The 9,957-nt window shown below is 43.8% G+C and overlaps 1 non-coding gene across 1 annotated transcript; it reads left to right on the top strand.

Annotated features, from left to right (window-relative positions):
- The first annotated feature begins 8,391 nt into the window (after positions 1-8,391).
- Positions 8,392-8,464, top strand: Trnar-acg (transfer RNA arginine (anticodon ACG)). Its single transcript has one exon. It is a non-coding gene; the product is annotated as a tRNA-Arg (tRNA).
- The last annotated feature ends 1,493 nt before the right edge of the window (positions 8,465-9,957 follow it).

The following is a 9,957-nucleotide window of genomic DNA, read 5'->3' as shown; positions in this document are numbered from 1 at the left end:
GCCCGCCCAAGCCCTTAATATGCCGGGGAACTGCGCCGTAACCCTCGCAGGCTGATCCGCCCTCACCTCGCCCCCTCGCCGCTCGTCCTTAGGGGCTCTTTTCCCCCGTCCTCTGCAGGGCCTTAGGAGTGAGTGTGCAGGGAGAGCGCCGCCTGCCTCCCTCCTCCCTGCCCCCTCCCCTTCTTCGTTTGTGTGTAAAATATTGAAAGTGGGGGAAGGGTTTTGTTAGAGTGGGGGAGATGCCGAGGGCTGGTGGGTGAGTCTCTGGGTGGGAGGGTGGGGGATAGGCATCAGAGAGAGAGAGAGAGAGAGAGAGAGAGAGAGAGAGAGAGAGAGAGAGAGAGAGAGAGAGAGAGAGAGAGAGAGAGAGAGAGCGCAAAAAACACAATGAACAGCCTCCCAAAACTTTTATCAAACAAATAATAATGAAAACACACCCAGATATACATTTATACACAATTTTATACATATATATACATCGATGCTTTTTAAAACGAACATATTGTAATAAAAGTGGCAACAATCAATAAGGGAGGTGTAAAGGCAGGCAGGCAGACAGGCAGACAGGCAGACAGGCACAGTAACAGACAGACACAGAGGCAGGCGAGGGAAGCACACAAAACAAGGGAAAGAGAGAGAAAAGGGTGGTAGGGGAGAAGAGAGACAGAAACACACACACACAGAGAGAGAGAGAGAGAGAGAGAGAGAGAGAGAGAGAGAGAGAGAGAGAGAGAGAGAGAGAGAGAGAGAGAGAGAGAGAGAGAGAGAGAGAGAGAGGTAAATGGCGTATCGGGAGAAAAGCTTCGATATAGAGATAATGGAAAGGGAAAGGGAGAAAAAGGGAAAGTGAGGGAGATAAAGAAAAAAAGAAGAGAGAATTGAATAACGAGTGAAAGGGAGGAGAGTCATATAACACACACACACACACACACACACACACACACACACACACACACACACACACACACACACACACACACACACACACACACACACACACACACACACACACACACACACACACACACAAAACGTAACCTTGATGGACAAAACGAAGACAACACAAGAGAGAGAGAGAGAGAGAGAGAGAGAGAGAGAGAGAGAGAGAGAGAGAGAGAGAGAGAGAGAGAGAGAGAGAGAGAGAGAGAGAGAGAGAAAATCAAGATTACAACCAGGGAAAAAGAAAGAGAAAAAATAGATATTACTCGGAAAAAAAAAAAAAGGAGACGAGTGGGGGGATGAAAAAATAAAAATAAAAATGAGAGAAAAAGACGAAGGACTCAGGTATAATGAGACGCAGGGACGAAAATAGACCCGCCAAATTAAATGATAAAAACAAGAGACGTATTGGAGGTCCCCTGAGGCGGTCTGTAATTACTGGGTTTTGGCAGCACTGATGGGAACACACACACACACACACACACACACACACACACACACACACACACACACACACACACACACACACACACACACACACACACACAGAAAGATAACGCGTTCCAGGGAAAGAATAAAAGATTGAAAGAAGTAAAAATAGCGTGGCCAGGAAAAAATAAATAAAATAAAGCACGCATTAGTATTATTAAAAATGGAGGAGGAGGAAGAAGAGGAAGAGGAGAGGAAAAGGACGAAGAAAAAGCGAAAAGGTGTGCTAAGTGGTAGGATGAATCTCAGGAAAATTTATTGGTGAGACAGGGTAATGGATGAAAGGTGGTGGTGGTGTTGGTGGTGGTGGTGATTATAGTGCTAAGTCACAACAACAACAACAACAACAAAAACAACAACAAAGCATCAATAACAATAACAGTAATAACAATAACAAACAACAAAGTGCATTATTATTATTATTATTATTATTATTATTACATTCTTACGTTGAAAATTGAACACCAACAACAAAAAAGAGAGAAGGAAGGAAATACACACACACACACACACACACACACACACACACACACACACACACACACACACACACACACACACACACACACACACACACAGAGAGAGAGAGAGAGAGAGAGAGAGAGAGAGAGAGAGAGAGAGAGAGAGAGAGAGAGAGAGAGAGAGAGAGAGAGAGAGAGAGAGAGAGAGAGAGAGAGAGAGAATCAGGGTTCACAAATCTCCCTTCACGCGGAGGTAACAGGGAGGATTAGGTGGCATCAAGGAGACCAAACTTAATGGTATTTGTACTACATCACAAGGCGCTCAACTCCGTCCCGGCCCTTGGCGAGACGACCATTAGGAGTGTGTATAGTAAGGGGCCTCATTATTCCTGCGAGAGAGAGAGAGAGAGAGAGAGAGAGAGAGAGAGAGAATGTCCTGAAGCTCTGATTTAAAGATTCTGGCATACTTAAAAATGTATGGGAGGTTTACAGAGAGAGAGAGAGAGAGAGAGAGAGAGAGAGAGAGAGAGAGAGAGAGAGAGAGAGAGAGAGAGAGAGAGAGAGAGAGAGAGAGAGAAATTTTAAAATCTTTCCTTATATGTATTGATCTATAACTACCTTCTAGAGTCCACACACACACACACACACACACACACACACACACACACACACACACACACACACACACAGAGACAGTCTTCCCTGGTGAGTGCAGCAGGATGGAGGGAGAGAAGGGATGGATGGATGGAGGGAAGGGGAGGGAGGGAGGGAGGGAGGGAAGTCAAGTATCATCAGGACTAATTACATCTCCAAAATTAGATGCAAGGGCGACGATGGCACGAGAGGAAGGAAAGGCAGCAGCAGGTGAATGACCCGCCCCTTCCTTCCTTCCTTCCTTCCTTCACTATTGATTGCCACCGCGCAGGTATTGGCAAAATATTCACCTGCTTGGGTTATTATACGATTTTTTTTCTTTTTTTTGTGGTGGTGATGGTGGTGGTGGTAATGGAAAGGAGGAGGAGGAGGGGGAGGAGGAGGAAAAACAACAACAACAACAACAACAAAGTAGGGAGAGGTAGTGATCAGAAAGAAAAGCAGAAAGAGACAAAAGAGAAGAAACACAAACAGGATGATTAGATAGAAGAGAAACAGGAGAAAAACGTGGAAAAGGAGAACGATGACGAGAGAGAGAGAGAGAGAGAGAGAGAGAGAGAGAGAGAGAGAGAGAGAGAGAGAGAGAGAGAGAGGAAGAGGGAGGGGGACAAAAACATCACAGCCAATTAGTGCGAGACCCTGACGCTGGCGGTACCGAGTGAGGGCCTGCCAGTGTCCCTCCCCCTCCCACCCCCTGCCCGCACCGCCCCGCAAGCCACCCACCCAGCCACTCACCACTGCGGGGCCGACTGGAAAAAGGCCTACAGCGACTCATGAACAAGTGACACCCAGTCCACCCTCCCTTCTCGAACACACGCCGATAGGTGGACGTACTAACAGTTCACGGAGACTTTTGGAAATTAAACTTGAACGTAACCTCTGGAACGGAAGTCTAACCTAACATAATTTCATCTAACTTAACCTGACCTAATACATGAGATTAACACCACTCCTCATACGCCACGTTCCTTAAAAACAAAACAAAACAAAAAAGGCATGCTAATAGTTAACAGGGATCTTTAGAACTGAAACCTAACCTAAACTAACCAACTCTAACCTAACCTAAAAACCTAATTCTAACCTAATCTAACCTAACTTAACCTAAACTAACCTAACCAACTCTAACCTAACCTAGAACAAGTTCCTGAGCCCACATACTAACAGACCTAACTTAACCTAACCTAGCCATCCATAACCTAACCTAACAAGCAATGCCAGTGATACCCTCCACGTCCAAACACAAACACTCAAGTCCACATACTAAGAGAAGCCTTTAGGGTAAGAATATACGCCACGGGGCACACTGCTGAAGGGAAGACACGTAGTAATGGGCACTGAGCTGTGAGACCCCGTGAGCCTAACGAAGGGCGGATGTTATCGTAACTCTGGCTGTCTGTTTGTCTGTCTTGCAAGGGTAGCGCCTCGGGGCCGAAGGGAGGAGAGTAAGGGAGAGAGACACGAGGAGCGAACTGAATAGGGAAGATGAAAGGGAGAGAGGGAAAGACAGAGGAAAGAGATAAAGTAATGATGAAGGTAAAGGGAGGAATTAAGGTAAACCAGACGATTGGGTTAGAAATTCGAGGAAGGGTTGAAAGACAGAGAGAGAAAGATGAGGGGAGCTGTGATACCGGAGGAAGACTAGTGAAGAGAGACAAAGAGAGTAGAGAGGGAAGGCGAAATGAGATTCAAAGAGGAAAGAGGGGACTTAAGAACACAATATACGAAGACTGAGAGACGAGGGAAGCGAAGCGAAGGGAGGGGAGGCCAGAGAAAATGGAGGGGAGATTGTGCCGGAATGACGGAAGGGGAAGAGAGGTGCGGACAACTATCAGCACCAGACACACTGTGGGCTGCTGAGAGGCGGTGCTGAGCTTTGTCGCACGGAAAGGATCAGCGGGGCTCCTCTCGCTATGAAACGCACAAATTGCAGGAAACGGAGGAGGGGGTGGATGAAGATTAAAAAGAAGAGAGAAAGAAAGAAAGAAAGAGAGAGAGAGAGAGAGAGAGAGAGAGAGAGAGAGAGAGAGAGAGAGAGAGAGAGAGAGAGAGAGAGAGAGAGAAACTTTCTCCCTCTCTCTGAAAAATGTCAGGTAAGAATGAAATGAAGAAAATCACAAGGAACGGATCTATGTAGTTAGGTTGAAAAGTACTAAAACAAATGAAAAGAAAAAAAAACAGCATTAATGGAAGTAGATGAACTAAAGTCATGAGGGATGTTCCATACGAGTATATTCAATATCATAAAGCCTCTCTCTCTCTCTCTCTCTCTCTCTCTCTCTCTCTCTCTCTCTCTCTCTCTCTCTCTCTCTCTCTCTCTCTCTCTCTCTCTCTCTCTCTCGCACGCGTGAATAACTTTCAAACAAAACTTTTCAGGGAAGAATAGCTTGAAGGACATCTCTCCCCTTTCCCTCCCTCTCCCTAAAAAAGGAAAAAAAAATCACATTATCATCATATTAATGGCGAGGGACGGTGGCGCTAAGCCTAAAGATTTTTGTCAGTTTTCCTGGGGCTGAGTTACATTATTATTTGTGTGTGGGGGAAAAGCGTTCACTATTTTTAAAAAGAGATTCCCTAACGGAACTTTTTTCGATAACACCTTAATTGCTCTCTACTGACCCCCTTTTACGTGCAGGTAAACAAATAAAAGCGTTAAAATCCCTCTTTACTCCTTTTATTTTCTATTGGTAAATAAAACTAATAAAGTATAAAAAATAAATAAATAAAAACGCTGGAAAAAAAAATGCTTGGTTTTGAAAGGGTTAACACTATGAGAGAGAGAGAGAGAGAGAGAGAGAGAGAGAGAGAGAGAGAGAGAGAGAGAGAGAGAGAGAGAGAGAGAGAGAGAGAGAGAGAGAGAGAGAGAGAGAGAGAGAGAGAGAGAGAGAGAGAGAGAGAGATAGGAGGGTAGAGGCGAGAGAAAAAAGAGTCCAGCTTCCAGGCCGTGACGCTGGGAATGTGGTAATTAGATTGTTTACATTCCAGGCCCGTTTCCCGCTGTACCGGATGCCAGACGGTGCGAGGGGCGGCGGTCGTGATGTGACGGGGATGGGACGAGGAGGAGGAGGAGGAGGAGGAAGAGAGTGGTGATCTGTAATAGGGGACGAGGGACGATAGGAATTATGAGAAATGAATATGACCGTGGAATAAAAGGGTGAAAAGAAGCCATAAAAATTGGGGATGAAGGAGCAGGAGAGAAGAATGATAGAGGAGGAATACGAATAGAAGAAGGTAGGGCAATAAGAGGAAGGATAAAAAAACAAAATAAAGAAAAGAAAAGAAGTTGAAAAAAAAATAATATGAAGGCAGATGAGAGGAGAAGGATAAGAGAAAATTATGACTAAAAACGTTGTGGAGTCAAAGGTTAATAAAGGAAACTGAAAAAAAAAATGGAATGAAAGAAGATGGGATGAAAAATTGATAGGTCACAGAAAGGAGGGCGAGAAGAAGAAGTTAAGGAAAGAAGTTAGAAGAAAAGATGACGAAAAGGGAAAAAAAATCAAATAAATCTCGTTTTTTGAGTTTGGAGCGAAAAGATGAGAGAAAAGATAAGGGAAGGAGGAAACGATGTGAAATGAAGAGGAAGATGAAATGATGGACGAGGTGGTTCCAAGAAATAGGAGAGACAGAGAGAAAGAGAGTGTAAAAAAAAAGTGACACGGAGAGCGAAGTGGAGAAAGACACAAGATAGAAAGGGAAGAAACAAAACAGAGAGGGAAAAAGGAAGAGCGAGGGCTTGAGAATGGCAGGAATGGCAAAGAGGGACGCCATGGAGAGAGTGGAGGGGAGGAGGGAGTGGAGAGGGAGGACGAGGGGACAGGAAACACATAAGAGGGAAATGTGATCGAGCTGAGCGAGAAAGGATCGTGTCCACAGGAAGGCAGACGGACGCATCTCATCCCGGGACTTTTCTGGCGACGCTTCTTCAGGTTTGATCTTCGTAAACAAAACTGTGGCTTTGTAGATAACAGAATGAGGTGCTGCTTGTTTTCCTTAACCTTCGATCAACTAACAATTATTCTGTTTTGATGTTTAAATTAACTTCTCGATTATTGTTACGTACGTCTGTCTTACTCTGCATAAAGTGATTTTTTTTTTTTTTCGGTTAACTTCATGTATTTCACTGTTTAAATACACTACTACGCTTGCGGGTTTTCTCACCTTATAAAGCTTAATATAACATCACCAACTGCAATGTACAATCTCCCAATTTTCTACGATCCTATTGTCCTACAAAACAAGAAAACACACACAAAAAAAAATTGTACACTGTTGAGACTGGTATAGCTCTTCGAAAAAAGTTTCATTTTGTGATTTGCACAGGCAGGGCATACAGAACAGGTCTTTGATCATGTAGTATTATACGTTAGTGATGAATTACATAAATGGAGCTTAATCTCTCACAGGTAAGTTGAGGTGTTTATAAAGCGAGAACAAGCATGTATAGATTTACTTTTTCCATGTCGGTGAGATGCTTCCATGGCAATTAAGTTTTCCCAGGTTGGTACAGACGTTTGACAGAAGAAAACAGGTGTGTATGGACACATTCTGAGTGGTGCTGAGATGCCTCCATGGCGGTAAGGGTATCATAAGCATAAACGATTAAGAACTTAAAAATAATTCAATGAATTGCATGATTTTCAAGAAGCAGGCCTGTGAAAGACAATGTGGAGCGAGGCCTGTTATGGTTACATCTGTATTACATGAATGATTCGGAGACTGGACAAGAGGCCAGAAGGTGTGAGCGTTGCCAAGGAACTTGTGAAGACGAGGACGGCATTCGCCAGTGGTTCCTGCACCTTGCAAGTGACGCGCCTCTGACGCACAACACGTGTAGGCGAGGAGGGACGCGCCAATCTGATTTCCGGCATGTATGCAGAATAATGGAATTTCCGGCGCACCTTTCTCATCCGCTAATGAGTCACATCCGCCACAGGTATAATGTGTTATCTGATCAAAACTGTTCCAGGCTGAGCGTGAGCTAATTAGTGTGACGTTAACCTGAATTCCTGATACATAGTGGTGGGAACTGAAGGGTGTCAATCACACGCAGCACAAACACATTATATCTCATTATATTCACAAATACTGGAAGCACTGTAAGGAATTATTTTCTAATTAGCGAAAAGATTTATTTTTACTTTCTTACACACCTACAATTTTTCTCACTCAAGGGTTAAAATGGACCCCGTGGCTAATCACAATGTCGAGTGAAAATTACAATTCTTAACGCCACATAAATTCAGTAGATGGCAGGGGAAGGAAATGCTTCAGTGACGGGCTGATGGATGCACGGCGAGTGTTTGGTCCCACCCACTGGGCGACCACCGAGCGTGGGCAGCCTCAGGAATAGGCCAACAGGTGTGTCAGGTGGAGGGTGTGGCGCCCTGCCAAGCGCTGGCCGACAACACCCCCAGCAGCACACTGTACTCACGCCATTACAACCTCCAACCTCTCATGAAAAAAACCTGTGAAATAAACCTCCCACCGAGACGCACCGTTGCTTTCTCACGACATCCTTCCCTTCTGCTTTTGAATTTCCCAACACAGGGGATCTCACTTGTGTTTTGTCTCGGTGTATTTCGACACACACTCTCGCGCTTCTCCCTCGATTCCTTCAGCGGTATTTTATTTTTTTTTTTTTCACTTTTTACCTCAATGCTACGATGAGCTCACAATCATGTGGTGTTATATGACGTAGATCTCACTCTCCCTCTCTCTCTCGCTTAGTGAAAATATGCTATCGCTGAGATTTTTTCCTTATCTAAAATATCTCGTCTCTCCAATTATATTTTCTTCAGCAAAACTTTGTCTTGTCGAATCTATTTTAGAATTTCACGAGGTACCTTCAGGCCTCGTGGCGCAACGGATAACGCGTCTGACTACGGATCAGAAGATTCCAGGTTCGAATCCTGGCGAGGTCGAAGACTCATCATTTTTTTTTCCCTGCAAAAGGACAACATGGTCTGGCGGCACAGTCTGTGGGCGCGTTAGAAAAGTGCTGCCGCCCCATTCCGTGTTTGTAAGAGGCGACTGAAAAGGACGGACCGAGAAGACTAAGAACCTTTGCATTTTATTCCCAAGTATCAGCTGCTTTTAAGGAGGATCTCAGCCAGGTGTATGGATACATAGCTTAAATTCTTCTTTTTATATGAAATTTATATTTTAGTTTATTTCTAGATTAGGAAAAAAAAAAAAAAACTGGCAACTCGTGTGTCAATGTGAATAACTTGCCGGGCACCGCAAAGCACACCACCAGGGAGAGTCTGCGGGGCGCAAGTCTTGGCGACGTGTACCGCTGCTGCCTCTGCCTGCTGTCTATTCGCTTCCTAATTTGGTCGTAGCGCAAGTTGATAAGAGTATCCTGCATTATTACTTATTTATTCATTTATTTTATTTTATCATTATTTATTCATTTACTTTTTGTGGAGATGTTCATCCTATAACTTTCAAACTGGTTCATGTATATACTGTACAGGTTCATTAATCAAGAAATGGACTGCGGCTATCTAATCTGAACACCGCAATACAAGGTAGAGCCTTTAATGTAAATGCTGTCCAGAGCATGGCAACGGCCCATACCTTGATTAGCAACAGGGATGCACAGACTGTACAAAACTTATTACAGAAGGGAAATTATTAGTGTACAAAAGAATATACAAAGTAAAATAAAAATGGATTTACCTTTATGGTGAATTAACTCGATGTCACAGGAAGTTAGAAGTGGGGAAAGTTAAGGAGACCCGGAGTGGTGTAAAAAGCCTGAGAAGAGACGAGGAATGACTAGTGAACGCCACCACTGCGGCCATTTATACATTTCATGAGGTTTCATGAAATGTATAAATTTGGAATGTTGAAATAACCATGCTAAGTTGGAAATTTGTTCACTCCCCACGGCATTGTCCAGTTAGCTGTTTTGTGCTTAAATACGTGTCTGCCGCCTGCAACTGACAGACAATTAGGGACTTTACCTTGACATACCCCTTTAACTGCAGATGACAGTGTTACCCTAATTTTACATGGACAGCCGTACATGATTTCAGAACGCAAAAAGTGAAACTACAGGCACAAGAGGGTCTTCACTACCAGAACACTTCCTTCTTATAATCGCTGTCTCGAGGTCACCTAAAATTCCACAAGATCACTTTACTGACCGTGACAAGACAAGAAATCCGCAACAGAGGGGGAAGACAGCGCTACTTACGTACCACACTGGCGCGGCGTTCAACCATCACAGCTCTGCCTACATTCCTTCAAGCAGAGCATCACATCTGCAGGTAAAGGCTTAAATTAAAAAAATAAATAAAATAAATAATAATAATAAATAAATAAAAAAAAAATTCACGAACATGATATACAATGACCTCCTAAATCCTTGCTTGAAAAAGGAGGAGCTCATCACGCTGTAGAATTTAAT

Source organism: Scylla paramamosain, chromosome 2 (genome assembly GCF_035594125.1).
Source record: "Scylla paramamosain isolate STU-SP2022 chromosome 2, ASM3559412v1, whole genome shotgun sequence".
Taxonomy (NCBI): domain Eukaryota; kingdom Metazoa; phylum Arthropoda; class Malacostraca; order Decapoda; family Portunidae; genus Scylla; species Scylla paramamosain.
Note: the sequence above shows the minus strand (reverse complement) of the source record. Positions and strands in the feature narration are given on the sequence as shown.